The sequence below is a fragment of the Corapipo altera genome, unplaced genomic scaffold, assembly GCF_003945725.1.
Source record: "Corapipo altera isolate COAL_440 unplaced genomic scaffold, ASM394572v1 45, whole genome shotgun sequence".
NCBI lineage: Eukaryota > Metazoa > Chordata > Aves > Passeriformes > Pipridae > Corapipo > Corapipo altera.
The window spans coordinates 25,264,666-25,281,098 of record NW_020884877.1 but is presented as its reverse complement, the minus strand read 5'-3'; positions in this window follow the sequence as shown (position 1 = coordinate 25,281,098).

Genomic DNA, 16,433 nt, shown 5'->3' with positions numbered 1-16,433 from the left:
GCTGTTCTTTAGGAAAGGGAACCCCCGTCTTATAGATTTTTTTTTCCCTCTTCCTCTGAAAAAAAAAAAAAAAGTTTTCAGGCTGATGTCCCACTGGCATCTGGGTTTATGTGCTTGAAGAGCAAGACACTAATCCCAGAGGAACCAGATAGTGGCTGGAGAGCTGGGTGTTGTAGGGACGGCTGTAGGCTGGCAGAGAAGAGTCACCTGGCAGTATCCAGGCTCCCTGTGCACGGAGCCGCTGCTAATCTGCAGACGAATGTGTTCCAACAGGAAAAATAAATCTTGCCCGTACCTGTGCTCGTTTGCTCCTGCCGGAGCCAAATCGCAGCGCCGCGCCTGGCCCGGGGCTGCTTGGAGGCAGCGCCCAAGCCAACGTCACTCCTCGGGTCGGAGGCTCTTGTGCAAGCAGAGTGCAGCCAGGGGGGTCCGTGTGTGCCTGTCAAGGCTCCAGGATAAAGCGACAGCCCCTGCGTGGTTTTGCAATGTGATCTCTCCCTGCTCACACGTTCGTCAGCGCTCCCTTACCTGCCCCGTCGCGCCCGCAGCGCTCTTTGCTAATCGCTGCTCCCCAGCTCTCCTCGCAGACGTGCAATTCGCAGCCGCCTCGGTGGTTGTTTGCCTCCTGGGTGTTTGCAAGCGTGTTTGTGGATTCTGTCAAAACTTGGCATTTTAGCGCAAATGCTTGTTGGTGTCACTGTCACGAGCACGTGTCACTCCCCCGACACGGCTTTGGTGACCACGCACGGGGCACCGGGAGGGAGCGCGCAAAGCAAACCCAGCTGCGCACCTCCTTCAAACAAGTGCCCTTTGATCCAGCAGGCTTCCGCGGAGAAACCCAAAAACAGACTAAACAGAGCCAAAAAAAAAAAAAAAAAAAAAAAGAGAAAGATTTAAGGCATGCTTTGCACAGGGGGAAAAGAAAGAGAAAAGAAAGCAAAAAGGAAAACCAAAAGAGGCATCTAACCCCCCCCCCACCCCCCAAAACCATCTAAGGCACACTCCCTGTTGGCCTTGCCTTGCAAGCTGATCCATTGTCTTTTCTCTGATGATGAAAATAAAATCCTTCAGCTCAAGTTCTTCCTACTGGACAGAGTCTGTGAGGGAAACTATTTGCATTTGTGGACCTGGAGAATTAAAATTTTCTTTGCTTATGGCTAACTTGTCAGAGAAGAGGCAGATCTTGGCCATCATGCTTCCATCCCCATCCAAACTTCCTCAAAGATGGAGAAGACTGATCTGAGTTGTTCTGTCATACGTGACTCCAGATGCAAAATTTTGTTCTAGCTCCTCTGAGAGACTTTTTGGATTTCTTACTTGGCTGGGGACCATCTCTGACAGGATCTTCAGGAGCAGAGCCTGGACTTGTACCTCTTGTTTAGAAAAAAAACAAACAAAACACCCCAGGGCAGAGAGTGTGCAGTCAAGGTGCTCTGCTCTCCTGCAGCCTCTTCTGTGTTGACTTCTTCCAGCTGAGTGGGAGATGATGCTTCCCTTCCTCTTCTTGCATAACCTCAGCTACTGTCAAGTCTTCATTTTCTTTGGGTTTTGATTGTTTGGATTTTTTCTTCCAATTATTTGATAATTTATCTCCTTTTTCCTTGGGACATGCTCTTTTGCTCATCCTTGATAATTATCTCTTTTTTTTTAGAGCAGTAAAAGGAGTCAAACTGTGGGTGAGTCTTTGCCATCCTGGCACTGGTGGTATGGATGCAGCCATAAATCCTAAGACTCAGAAGGAGCTCATTTAGCGACAGCCCTGCGCCTGTGGGTCTGCTTGATGCAAATGATTAGTGATGTACAGCCAGGCTGGGCTGCCAAGATGTACGTTAGGGGCAGATGAATTGGAATTGCTGCAGAAAGACAAGGACGTGACAGTTTGCCACCTCCACAGTGGGTGTCTACAGCACATGAAAGGCTGGTGGGGCTGTGGCAAAGGTTGCTGGGGGTCTCTGTGCTCAGGGGTGAGGCAGATGGGCACAAGCTGTGTCAGTTGTGGCTGTGCTGCCCGTGGAGCTGTACATCCTGTGTACACCCAGGGCTGTGTCTCCTCTGCTCATCCCCTGTACAGGACACTGGCAGCCTCTGCCCTCTTTTGATCACAGCTGAGTCATTTCTGGTTGCAAGATGGTGCCAATACCAGATGCACTGGGACTTGCTGTCATCCTTAAACACTATCTTAAGAGGAGCTCAGACTTGTGTCCCTCTGTGCTGTGAACGAAATCAGCTTTTGCTAAGTTTCCAAGAAAGGTCCTTCTCCACAGGGTAAGGACTGTCCCCAAAAACTGGGGCCGCTGCTCCTTGGGTACCTTTCCATGGGAATGCACTGGAGCATCCTTTGGGGCTGGGGAGATGCAAACCTGATTGGTTTTGCAGAATTTATGGGAGGAGGAAGGGGAAACGGAGAGACAAACCACCTGGTGCCGTGGCTGCCGCAGTAAGCTAAAGGCAAGTTCCCTCTGTGTACCATGGTCCCCTAAACTTTCATTTCATACCAGTTTAGTGCCTGGTGCCTGCTGCTGTGAATTTGGAGGGGAAAACCTGCGGTGGGATGCTACTTTAGGTTGTGTGTGCAATGCAGCATATGACTAGCTTGCAATTAATGAGGTGGCAGGTAAGGCCCTTTTGGGCTGAGATCGCCTGTATTTTGTTCTCTGTGTGGATCGCCCTGCTCTGTGATTGCTCTGCTGCAGATGGCAGCTACTTGTAACCTCTTCCCCCCAGATTCTTCAGCAGTTTAAGCAGTGCTCTCCAGCAGTAGATTGGTAACTCCCAGGGTAAGTGTGTGACTGATTGGAAAATGCTGCCATGGGAGCCTCCTTTCCTGTGAGTGTGGTCAAGTGCAGCCCACAGCCTTGGAGGCTCCTCCTTCCCCCAGCCATCTGTGGCTGTCCTGCTGCTTGCCATGGCTCTCGAGCTGCTGGAGAGCTGGAACTGTCACCAGCTCTGGCTGGGGGAATGTTGTGCCTGGCTGGGGCTGGAATGCAGCTGCTTGATGGAGTCAGACACCTCCAAAGGGGCACCTGCTAGGTGGTCCTGGTTTTGTTCTCTGGTTCCTCTGCTTTTCTTATTGACTCATTCCCTGCACAATCACATGTGCTTTGGTCCTCCAGGTAACAGCTCCTCTTCATGATTATTGTCAGAAATCCTTTATTTCACACCACAAAGCAGATGCCACAGGTGTAGCCCTGTGTTGTTTGCTGTATCCTTGTTATTTGTATTCTTTGGTAATTGCAAAGCCAGGGAATCTTAGAAGGGATTTAGTATAAAACCCAACTACAGGTTAGTGTGCTTATTGGTGTGACAGTGGGCAGTATCTTATCTCAACTTTTCCAGGTTGGAAAAGGTTCCAAGGGGAGAAATGTGTGTTGCTGGTAGCTTTTTGTGGGCTATGATGGATTCTGAAATGTCCACGTGGAAGGAAGCAGTTTGAAGAGTGATGGAAGGGTTTTAAGGTGTTGGAAGGGAGGCTGGGGACAGGCAGGACCATCTGCACAAGGGAACACCTGGCTGTGTGGAGGCTACAGGGGAGGGATGCATTGCAGGGGACCAGTTCCCATCTGGTGGGAATGCTGGTGAGCTGTGGGCAGGGGGACACGACATGGGAGGGGATGCAGGACCTGGGCACAGCACATTCAGTAGTGTACGGGGGATAGCAGCCAATGTGGTGTTTTGAACTGGGCTCAGGGGTACTGCTCCTGAAACAGGGCTTGTGTGAGCACATTCCGAGGCTTGGCTGCTGTGCCAGGAGCTCTGAGATGAAATGGGGGCACCTTTTATATGAAGTATTTTGCAAACAATTAAACTGCAGTTCGTGCCAGCTCTTACAACATGATGACAATTACAGGAAGTGCAATGTTTGATGACCAGTATCTCCTTTTCTAGAGGGTGATCGAGATTTCTTTTGCCCATTCTGATGCAAATTTCTTTAAGATCTACTAAGAGAAAAAGAGAACAATTTATCTGGGATGAATCACAAAAACCTTCTAGTTCATTTAAGTGTAGTTGTTTGTATTGCTGCTGGTTTGCTGCTACAGGCTTTACTAGGTCTGAAAAAACTTTCACTGTGCAGAGAAATGTTTTTTTTTTTTCTGAATACATGACCCTAACTAGAAACTATGCAAACACACAGGGACAGCCTGACCGTGCAAGGTGGTGCTTTTACTAGCAGCTGCTGGTTGGGGTCAGGCATATCACAGGGGAGGATCACAGCAGCTCCCTGCACTCCCTCTCTCCTCCCCAGATTCCTTGTCTGCAATGATTTCAGGTTAACATTCCTTCATTTGTTAATTTGGTTGCAGCTATAAAAAATAGACGTCTTACAGGGAATAGTGAGAGGATGTGCAAATTCAGCAACAAGAGAAAGAGAACATTTTATTCCTGTTGGTGGTTGCGTCTTTACATGTTATAACAGACTTGAGGACAGACAGACATCTCGTGCTTTTGATGGCTGTGTCCAGCTCAAGCAGGTCTTCAGTTCCAGCAGGATCTGTTGGGTGGTACCACAATACCAATTAGTTAGGGATGATTTGAAGTGTTAAAAAATTTGACAGGTTCAGACTATTAACAATGTCCAATAGTAAACAATCTCTGTGGTTTTTTTGCTCTGTGTTTTAGTGGGCTGGACACCCTGAGCTGCTACCTTGTAGGAATTTTGGTCTGATGTGAGCAGCTGTTCTTCGCCATTGGCTTCAGGATACTGCTCCTGCAAGGACAATTGAAATTACTGTACCTTTGCCTTTTTCTATTTTAGCTTCAAAGGACATGTCCCTATATTATTATGAAAATCATCTTTCACTAGACTAAACTTTGAAGCTGCAATATTAACCATTTTATATGCCTATGATCAGTGTTTCTGTGGTGAAGACACAGTGACATCCTCTTTCTGTTTTAACCCAACCCGTTTGCTATTTTTGCATGTGATATTTTGATGCTGTCTCACTCTGTGCTACACCACACTACTTATTTTCTTTATTTGTGATCCATATAACTTTTGTTTTACCAACAGGACTTACTGTGATAACACATTTTATGATGTTTTGAACTTGCTTTGTGGTTTTTTTTTCACTGTCTCTCTCAAATTATTTTATTTGTCTACCTTGGCACTAAATAAGGTGTGGTTTTCTTCCTTTTTAAGGACATTGACTTACTGATTTCTACATGAAAAATTCACCAGCATTAAGATTACTTGTTAGTATGCACAGCTACAGCAGAGGATGTTTTATTTTTTGACAGCTCCAGCTTCGTTAACTTCTCTGTAAACTGTGGAGAAAAAGCAGCCATTTTAGTACATAAGTGGGCTGTACTACAGAGACATTTCCCAAGCAGGAACTGATCTGCAAAATATTGCCACTTTGCATGCAATTAGAAATGAGATTGACTATCATATCTTTAATTAAATATGCTAAGTGAGTTGATCAAAAATGGCCAAGCTGACAAAATGAAAGTATCCTTGATCTACATCTAAATACACATTTTTCAAAGGAAGTCATAGCTTTTTATCATGCCTTCATATTCCAATAGCTGGCATTGATTTCAGCCTGTCAGCTTGAATCTACTGGTGTTGATAAGAAGTCTTTGATAATATGACAATTTTTTTTTAATAAAGCTATTTTTTCCCCCCGAGATGTATAGATTTTGGGTCACCTTGTTGGCCGTGCCCTCTTGTATGAGTTACCCAGAATCTCCTGCTCCTGCTTATTTATTTAGTTTTGCTATTTTGTCAAGGTTATCAGCTAGATATTTTATCAGAGTCTATTTCCTCTGTGCCTCTGGCTTCTGAAAATTGAGATTTAACTTTGTCTGGCAGTTAGGACCTACTGCACAACTGCTCTGTGACACTTGTCAGCTCCCCAGAGGGGCTGTGGGAAAGGGAAGCTGCCTCTTCTCTTGGGACAGTGCTTTCCCCCACAGCTTTGACCCAGAAGAACATCCAGTGCATTACTTTGCACTGTCACTGTTTGTTCTCTCCAATTATGTGCTTTCATCCACCATCAGCTCCTTGTCCACCCGCCCTTTGAAGCACTGATGGGATATCTTCTTCTACCATTTACTGCAGCTCCTCTCAGACTGGCCAAGACTCTCTTCTTCCACCCAGGGACCAGTTTTTCTTCATCTGCCTGTCTCACTTGGCATGCACACATCCAGCCAGCAAACAAGGGCAGTTTATTTTACAAAGAAACATGGTTTTACTTACTACAAGGCATTTTAAACCATTTATTTGACTTTTAAATTACCCTCAGCATTGAACTCTCATCTGCTTTGCAGATGGATAGCAGCACTTACCAAACAGCCTTTGTTGTCTGGAATATCCTCAGCCCACAGTCAAACCATCTTGATGTTCTTCTGACCACTTAATTTTGCATTGTCCCTAAGGCTTAGCCAAGCTCCCTGGATTTCCCAAGCAGGTGGTAATTGCTATTTTGGAGGCTTTCTGAGCTGGCATTACATGGTCCAGCCTCCTGACTGACCTCCCAGGCTCTTTGAATGTGCCTGGGCACAAAGTGTGAGGGTATGCTCTCCTTCTTCAGGGTCTCACCAGCAGGATGCAGTCTGTCCTCCTTATTCCTCACCAAGACCTTCTAAAGGCTTTTGTCAGTGTGAAAGGGACTTGACAAGTGCCACACCAGGTGTGATGCTCTAGGAGACCAGGAGAGACAGCATCCCTTCCTTATCAAAGTGCACCCATGGAGAGAAGCTGAGGAGGGACCTCCCTCCTTATGTAAAATATTGTGATGTCTCAGCATTACAAAGGTCACATTTTTCTTAATGCCTACACACAGCACCACATTCCTCTCCAGAAATTGGTCTTTTGATGTTTGCTTTGTGTTTTAAACAAATTTCTGGTAAAATTTCTGGTATGTCTCTGAGATGTTTCCTTAAATGGATCCCCTTTCAAGTTCAGGTCTTCACAGGCACCAGCAGAAATGTATAGAGAATTGCAAATGGAATAGCTGAAGTTGTTCAGTAATAAACAGGTTTGTTAAGTTAACTGTGGGTAAACTGAGCAACAAAGACCTTTGCCCTTCTGTTTTTAGGTAGTCAATGCTGTCATCCGGGTTGGGAGATCCTTTGTCACTGTTTGCTCGTTATTGGATAAACTAGACACACAGAGACAGCGAGATACACCTCCTTGATACACACACTGAGTTTTCTTAAGATGATAACAAGGCTACAATTTTACAAAGTCTACTCAAGTTCTCAAGTTACTTCTTTGGGGCAAAGCAGTGTTTTTGGCTCAGGACACATTATATATCTGAGACAGAGAGTGCTTGGAACAGACTTGTCCCCCATTCTTTTAGTGATGGGGAAGCATGGCCAGCCAGTCCCCAGCCTACTGAGATAAACAGTGTCCTCTTAAAAACAAGCAGCCCTTCTTTTTGACCCCTTCGCTGTTTTTTAGAAGAGAAATATCTGAAAATTCAGCTTTTTGGCTGCTTTCCGCCATTGCACGCCCTTTCTGCGACAGAGCATGGTACAACCATAGAGAACAGTGCAAAGGGCTGATGTCAGGCAAAGCTGAAGCAGACTTCTTTATAGACCTTAAGATTCCTCTTGTACCTACGGTGGTAAGCCATTTTCGTCCAGAATCCTTTTGGTTTTAGCATCAATGCTTTGGATGTGCCATAGCAAAGTCCTCCATTTTAATCTCTTGTTGTATACTTCCTTTGTTGTATTTTTTTTTCTGTACCAGACATTACTTCATGTACTTTTATTCTGTCTCCCTCATTTTTCTCTGAAGATAATAATCCAGATCTTTTCGATCTTTTGTGAATTGCCATGCCCTTGATCCTACTTGTTGCTCTTTAAATCCTCTGAAGTTCCCAGTCTCTTAGATGGCTGGAGATGGCTGGACCACAGCAGTCTGCTTGAGGTTGTACTACAGATCTATGTCAAGATATTCTATCTTTTTATTGTTCTGCAGCCTATTTTATCTGCTTGCTTATTTTATCTGCACACAGAAAACAGACCTGGGTGGCACCTGGGGGGAAAGGCCATGATCTAGGTTACTTCCTAAAGCATTCCTGGTATATTTGACCAAACTGTTTCTAAAGACCTCTATTGACTCCACAGCCCTGTAGGCTATTCCCAGTGGTTTGTGACCTTTGCTATTAGAAAGACAGAAAAATACCTAACCTAAAGCCTTCTCGCTGCAATGCACATCTTATGTACTTCCCAAGGGCAGGAAAACCAGCTTTTTCCACTTGTCTGTGCAATGGCCTCTTACGTGTTTGAAGACTCTCATCATGTTTCCTCTTCAGCATTCTCCTTGGGAGCAAGTACAGTTCACTTTGGCATTTTTTGGTCATGTTTTCTAGATCTCTTGTCATTCTTATTGACCTTTCCAATTGGGCCATCTCTTTCCTGCCCCAAACCAGACACAATACATTCAGCTGAACTCTCAGCAATGCTGTGTAGACTGAATTGAAATGATTCCTTTGTGTCTTACAACGTTTAAGCCAGTTCATACCTAACAGCATGATGTGCACGTCAGCTGATGTCCAGCTTGTGAACAACTGTACTGCCCTACTAAACCATCCTCTGAAATGTTGCTGTCCTGTAGTTTAGCCATAGTATGAGGAATTTTCTCCATTCTTACTGAGCTGTGCTCTACCATCTTCAGCTTACTCCTAGAGGAGGCTGAACCTGGACCTGGACCCCAGACATTCTTGCAGCCATCTCCTGCTTGCTGCAATCTAAATATTTAACTGTCCTTGTCCTCTGGTTGAATAGTCTGGTGCAAGTCCTGATCAATTCCACTAATGCATCCATGTATTTTGAAATAAAAATCAGTTATAACTACTTCCAAGTAGCATTGAACTCACTTCCTTTGGCCTTAGAGAAATGTCACCTAGTTCACTACTCATTTTATGTGAAAGGCATGTGAGAAAATAACTTATCAACAGCTTTACCTTTACCCCCCCCCCCCCCCCGAAGCTGTACCTTAGCCATTTTTCATTTGGAATGTATCTTAGCAGTTTACCTTTTCTCCCAAATTCAGAACTTCATGCAGATACAATGAACTTCCTTGGCCATTATATCTGGCTTTTTTGAGGGCCTCTAAGGTTTCTTTTAGTCCTCTCTGGGGCCTGATTAACTTAATATGTTTTCTATTTATATCTGTGATATCCCAGTTTATCCCATTCATCTTTTCCCAATCTGTAGTGTAACAACCAACATGAAACAGATTCAGGATGGAAGGCTGAGGCCTTTGCTGTTAACCTGATACCCTGATGAAAAGTGACCACCTATAATCTCCTGTCTTCTTTCTGTCTTCTGGACAAATTCTGGCACTGTAAATTGTCAAATATATTTTGGAAGACAAAGTAAACACATGCTTTTTCTTATTCCTTAGCTTACTGATACAATCAATAATTCTAAGAGATGAGTGAGATCTGATTTTCATTTACTTGCCATATCATGATCTTTCAAATGGTTTGAAAGACCATTCTGGTTATTTTGCAGGTAAAGATGTGTGGCTGCACAGTATCACTGGCAGCCCAATCAGTTCAGCTTCTGACAGTCATGGATGTGCTCTGTGTAATTTGGAGAAGGTTTAATAGCCTGTTTTGTTCTAACATTTCCTTATTATTCTCATGCAATTTTTGAGAGTATTACCAGAGGACACCAGTAATGGGAGGGCAACACTATCATGGTTTTTATTAAGTTTTTATGCAAAACCTTTCCTTTTTTTTTTGTGTTAAGCAATTAACTTACAGAGTTCCAATTCCAGCCTTTTAAGGCTTTTTTTTTTTACTTCCTTATTTCAAGAATCTCTCCCTGTTGGTCTTCAAGGTCCATTTGTGTCCTTCTCATTTTCCCTTCCTTCACTGCCAACTGAAATTAGAGATTTTCCTTTTACTGGCTTTCACAGATTGAGATTTCTATACTCTGTAGGCTTTCCAAATTGCTCAAATAATGTATGGAAACATCCCACTTGGCATAATGGCTTGATCCTTGCAACCCTGGGAATGTACAACCTCTTGGGCTTAAACATATAGAATCACAGAATCTGAGAATGCTTTGGGTTGGAAGGGACCTTAAAGACCACCTAGTTCCAAGCCCCCTGCCAATATATATTATAACAATATATTATATATACACACCATATATATTAATATATATTTTATAATATACAAGAGACATTATAAGCATACATATATATATATTAGCTTAAATATGTAAGTTTTCCTGTTTTAGCATTGAACTTTTGTTGATAAGTATCAATCTTACATTACCACTGGATGACAGCTTGGTATCCTACCCGCTCTGCAAATCTTGAGTCTTGCTTCTTTAATCAGGTAAATGTTAGACTTGTGAGGAGGTGTAAATCTGAATTTAAAACCCTGTACTTGCCTTGCACAAATTCTCAGTGCATGTTAGGTGGTGTGATACATCCTACAACACTATAATGTAAACCAAGAGTATTGACAGTAAGTAGGTATGAGGTAGAGGTAGCTGGTCACTCAGCACTGAGTAACCTGCCCAAATGGACAAGTCTTCAGCTAAATGGTTCAGCTACTGCTGTTTTTCAAATTAGACCCACCGTAATATTCAAATTAAAGAACTCAGCTGCAGTGGGACAGGCACATGGGAAAGATTAAGATGAATTAAGTAAAGGTGTGACATTAAATTGTGATATTTAAAGCCCACCAAATCCCTGTGTGGATGTTCTCTCTTTTACAGACAAAATATCCCTTGCTTCCTTTACATTTATTTCTGAAAGGTTTAATCCTAAAGTGTTCACACTGGGGTTTAAGGCCCTCTTGCTTTCCCATTTGCAGTTAATTCAACTTAAATGTCTTAGGTAGACTGCCAATCTAAGTTAAGAGTAGATGGTTTTCTGCTCTTCTTATAACTTGTGTTTTAAGGCAGAGAAATTGGTTCTTTAAGTTCTGCCTCTTTGTGTCATTTGACAATTTATGTTAGGCAAGTATTACATTATCATCATTTTTGTGGCTTTTTCTGTCTATTAGACATTTCAGCATGGGACATTAAACATCCTCTCTTCTTTTAATCTTTTCTTTTAAGAGATTTATAATGCTAATTTTATAGGAATGCCATCTGGGACCAAGTCAGATGTATCACAGGTATCTGAATGTCTTGTGTCTACACAAAACCACCTTGACTGACGCTGACTTGCTATCTTTCTTTCTTTCAGACAGGTATATCTCTCATCAAACTTTTCATTTGCTCCAGGATTTTTGTGCTGTCTTCAGGTCAAGTTTTATAGCACTTCAGGCTGCTGTATTTTTGTAAAATAAATGAATGAGTCAGGTCAGGCATGTTTGTGGCATTAGAAACTAATCTGATATGAAGAACTTCTTCAGGGCTCAGGTGGAAGTGGAACAGTGTTCTCCTCTAAACCCTTTTGGGAACAGAAAAGGTTCTGGGAATAAGGAAGAGAGCTGGTTGACTTGCAAACACCCTCTTCTTTTGACCATTATTGTCCCTAATTAATTATTTTGTTTATTAGTGTCAGCTGCACAGGTATTTTGAGACATTGCATACCACCACATATCCCTGCATTAGTAATGTAAGGAGGAGCACATGGTACTGCTCTGGCAGCATTATGACAGACTCCTGACCTGCCAGCAATATAGGGCAAGGCAGATTCTACTGAGTCAGGCTTATGTGGGATCTTGAATTGAAAGCCTGCTATAAAATAAATAAATAAATAATTAAAACACAAATTCCATCAGGGATACTGAAATGAAGAGAAGCAATTTACAGACTATGTGAGTGAAAGCTCAGACAATGGACTCATTAAATTTCTGCATTGAATATTTGTGTTAGTTAAAGCCCTGGTGAAATATTCCAATTGAGAAAATGGATGGAAGTTGATTTTCTAGCTTCTACTAGCAATTTTTCCCTGATTGGATCCACTGTTGAAATGTCAGGCATTCATCTAGGCATTTCTGAAGCATCATGCATTGGATCACTGGCACATACTAGTACTAACCAGGGCTACAGTGACTTTAGTGATTCAAGAAAGGAGGGGAGAGGAAGAGAGAAATCAAAGAAAGCATTTAATTTTCTTTCTGATTCAGTATCTGATAGTTCCACAAATTCAATGGGATATTTGCATTTTTGAAGTTAGACATGTGCTTGGCTCTGCTGCTGAGCAGGGAATGAGACATAAATCTGTGATGAGGACTAGGTAGTGTTTATCTCCACTTCTGTGGCAGTAAACTGGTTTATATTTACAATAAACTGGTTTATATTTACTTCTTGCACTCCATCCAGGGTTTAGTCCTTATGATGATTACTGTTCTTTTATGCAGTTATGATTTGATACTCATTTTTTGTCAAAGGGTTTCCAGGCAAAATTGCAGGTCATGCCCAGCATGTAGAGAGTGGTAAGACACACAGACACTAAATCTAAAACTAACTTTTGCATTAAAAGAATAATGCAAGTGTGGTGGGGAGAACACATCTGCAATCTCTGAAACTCAAGTTATTCTCATCCTCCACCAAAGTTTTAACTTCAATTGTTTGATGATTCCACAACTACAGAAAAGTCAGGTTTAGCATTGTCTGGGAAGATGAACTGTGTCTTTCCACACCCTAACACTTCATGCTTCCTCTTGAATTTACCATGGCTTTGAACATTCTGTTTGCAAATACCTTTTTTAAAACATAAAGATTTTTCAAGCAGTGTTCTCCATATACAAACCACTGACATGAACTGTTCACACATCATCTGTTTTTTCAAGACTTAGCTTGGTTATAAAATACTCAGTAAAAATATTGATTGTTGAAGTGCAGATTGTTTTTCACATTTCCTTTGGCCTGATCATGTAACCACAGACAGACACAAATAGTCCAACAGATTTTTTTTTTGTTGTTTTTTAAACTCAAGAAAAGCCAATTGTATGTGTTGGAAGGAATGAGACTCTTAACTGTGAGTTGTGACATCCACATGGGGAAGGGGAGAAGACAGACATGCTGTATCCTTGTTTTACATGAGGAAGGACAGAGAAGCAGCAGGAAACATCACCCTGGGCAGAGTCAGTAGGACAGGTCACATCATTAGACTTTGTACATCACTCTAAAGGTGCAGATAAAAGGTTAGGTGGATATGAGGGGGTGGTGAAAAAAGCTGCACTTGATGTTTGTTAATTTACCTATCTGTGGGCTAAATGATTGAGCAGTAGGCCCAGGCTAACAGTATTTTCAAACAAACAAAAATAGTTTTTGAAAAACTGGAAGGGGATTTATAAAGAGTTGCAAGGATAAAGAAAGACCTGGAAAACAGAGTTAAAAATCCTTAAACGCAGTTGTTAAATCTGATAGCTAAAACTAATGATTAGAAGCTCAGGCTTAATGAATTCAGACAAGTATGAAGGCATAAATTTGAGAGTTAGGCTAAGAGGCCATCTAAAAAACATATCTAACTGGTGGACTTCTCTCTCAAATTCCCAAACAGGATCTTTCCAGATCAGCTGCCGCTTCAACAGAAGTTACTGTCTTGAAGCATAAATTTCTGAATTAAATCCTTCAGTTTGTCATGCAGGATGTCAAACGTGATGGTTCTGCTTGATCTGCACAGTTACTTCTGAAGCCACTTCCTGTTGAAGACCTTTTAAAACACACACATATTGCCCAGTGATTCCCCAAAGCCCCTCTTTTTAATACATAGCCACACGTTTTCTTGTTTCTAGATTTATACAGAGAAGAAAAAGAAAAAGAAAGAAAAAGAAAAAGAAAAAGAAAAAGAAAAAGAAAAAGAAAAAGAAGGAGGGGGGAAATGCCTTTTAATTTCCATTATTTAAGCCCTCTTAAGAAAAGGAAACTGAAATGTACTGTGCTCCATGCTTCACACACATTGCCTTTTAGAGGGTTTCTCACAGGTGGGCAACTTTTGAAATTCAGAAGGGAGAGGGAAGACTATATTAAAGACTATTAATATTTTCACTAGGGAAAAGTAGTTTGTCTGCTATTTACAGAGCAGTGTACAGAAAAAAATGTAGGTCAAAATGCAAGTGCTCCTTTAAGCTTCTCAAGCTACTGAGTTTATATATTTCTTTTCTATTTCATTACGTCAAAGCACTAATATTAATAAATAAATACCACAGTATTAAATGACTGTCAAAACTAATATGGACATCAGTGTCACAGCTGTGTGACTTGGTGAGAAACTACCATAATTAGGAAATACATGAGGCAAAGATCCAAGGTCTGATGTGTCCCTTCACCAACTCTACCTTGGTGGTGGGGACTTCCAGATGAACAAAGCACTGTAAGATTCTCACTGAACTTGATAACTTATAGGTGTTCAGTTCCTCTTAAAACACCACAAAAAACTGCATCATAACCCAATCTGACGTTTGAAAATTGGAGCATGTCTTGATTAAGGACATAGAAGAACGGTAAGAGAGTAAAGAACAGCACTCGAATATGCTGAGTCTTGCTTTTTAGCATTAAATACAAGACAGTCTTTCTTCTTCATTTTATGCTGTTAATTGCCAAACAAATTTTTTTGAAAAGCAGGTTCCAATTGATGTGTCCTTGGAGAAAGACTTGTGCTCACCCTGCAGAAAGCTTTAATTCCTCAGTGTATTTTAATATGAGGATTTAGTGCTGAGCTTCCCAACTCAGACTTAATGCAATTCAAAAGATTTTTTTGACAGGTAAAAATGAGTAGAGTCACCCAATTAATTGTCTTTGAAGGAAAAAAAAAAATCAAAGCTGCATAAATGTACATCTTCCCTCAGTTTCTAAAACTCAGGTTTTGGAAATAAAAAAGTTCCCCATTTTATTCAAAAAGCCGGTTTATGACACTTCTTGTGTTTGTGTGAATCTGTAGAGGGCTGCATGAAATGTAGACACATTTTATTAACTCCTTCCTCTTGATGCAATTATTTTGAAATAAACATATTGCATAAAGTCAGGGCAGACCTTCACACTAGGTCCTGGTGTCATTAATACTCTCTTCTCAATGCAATTTATTACACTGTAACTGGATGGCACAACCTCTGACCTGTGTGAGGATGCAGAACCTTATTAATGCCTCTTGCTGAAGGAACTTGAAACCCTTGGCAAAGCTGAGTCACCGGGCAGATGCGTCTCACTTCTAACAGCACCTGAATGAAGGGCAGAAGTCTCGTCACGGGGACAGGGTGATCCTGTAGGACAACCTGGGAATAACTAAGCTTCTAGCAAAAAGCTTTGGGCTGCTGCTGATTGAATGACTCATTGAGCTAAGCCCAGTGAAGCTGGTAAACTTTACCCAACAGAGCTTATGGAGATTTTGGCTTCAATCCAGCAGAGCACTTAAGCACATGCTTAATTATACGCGAGTGACACGGAGCAATTGAGTTACGCACGTGTTTAAATGCGTGGCTGGCGAAAGGCTTTGTTTAGAGAAACGTGGAAAAGTTGGTAACCCCTAAAAGTGATGAAGTTGAGAGGTGCAAGCGACACCACGGCACAGCCCAGGCTGCAGATGTGCAGCTGCTTTGGGTGGAGAGGTGCTCCAAGGAACGCAGGGTCTTTAGGAAGATTTGGCTTCTAGCAATTCTCCGGAAAGTTTATGGTGTGGGGTCATGAAGGACATCACGATCAAGGAGATTGCAGTGCAGAAAACTCATCTCGGGGCTTTCTGATGGACTTGGAGGCTCTGGGAGCCCCATGGACCTCCATAAGGGCACCGGTGGTCTGGGGCCTCCTCCAGCGGGAGGGATGTAGGATGTGCTGGCAGTGGGGAACTGCATCGGGCTGTACTTCTTTACGTAGAGGGTGGCAGAGCCCTGAACAGGCTGCCCAGAGAGGGCCTGGAGTCTCCCTCTCTGGAGACATTCCAAACCCACCTGGAGGCGTTCCTGTGTCACCTGCTCCAGGTGACCCTGCCTTGGCGGGGGGTTGGACTGCGTGATCTCCAGAGGTCCTTTCCAACCCTGTGACACTTCAGCCTCCTCCCTGGCACCGACCGCGGCCGCTCCGGCCCCCTCTCCCCCGGGAGCCCCTGCTGGGAGCGAGGGCGCTGGAACAACCCCGGAGGGAGCTGGTGGCAGCCCCGGCCCGAGGCCGAAGGGGCTCTCCCGCCCCGCCTCCGCCCGGGGCCGGCGCGGCCGTGGGAGCGCTGCCCGCGCCGGCCTCCTGACCCGCGCGTAACCCGGCACCGCCCGCCCCGCCAGCGGCCGCAGCCCCGGCGGGGATCCCGCTCCCGTCCTCGCTCCCTCGCTCCCCATCCTCCCCATCCTCCCCATCCTCCTCCTCCTCCTCCTGCTGCCGTCCCGCCGGTCCTCCGGGCGCGTTTCCCGTGGTGCAGCGCGCGCGCGGCGCTCTGGCCGGGTGTCGCTGTCACCGCCCGCGGACGCTCCGCGGAGCAGCAGGAAGAAGAAGAAGAAGAAGAAGAAGAAGAAGGAGCCGCCGCCGCCGCTTCCCCCAGGCTCGCCCCGCCGCCGCCGCCGCCCCGCCGGCCCCCCCCC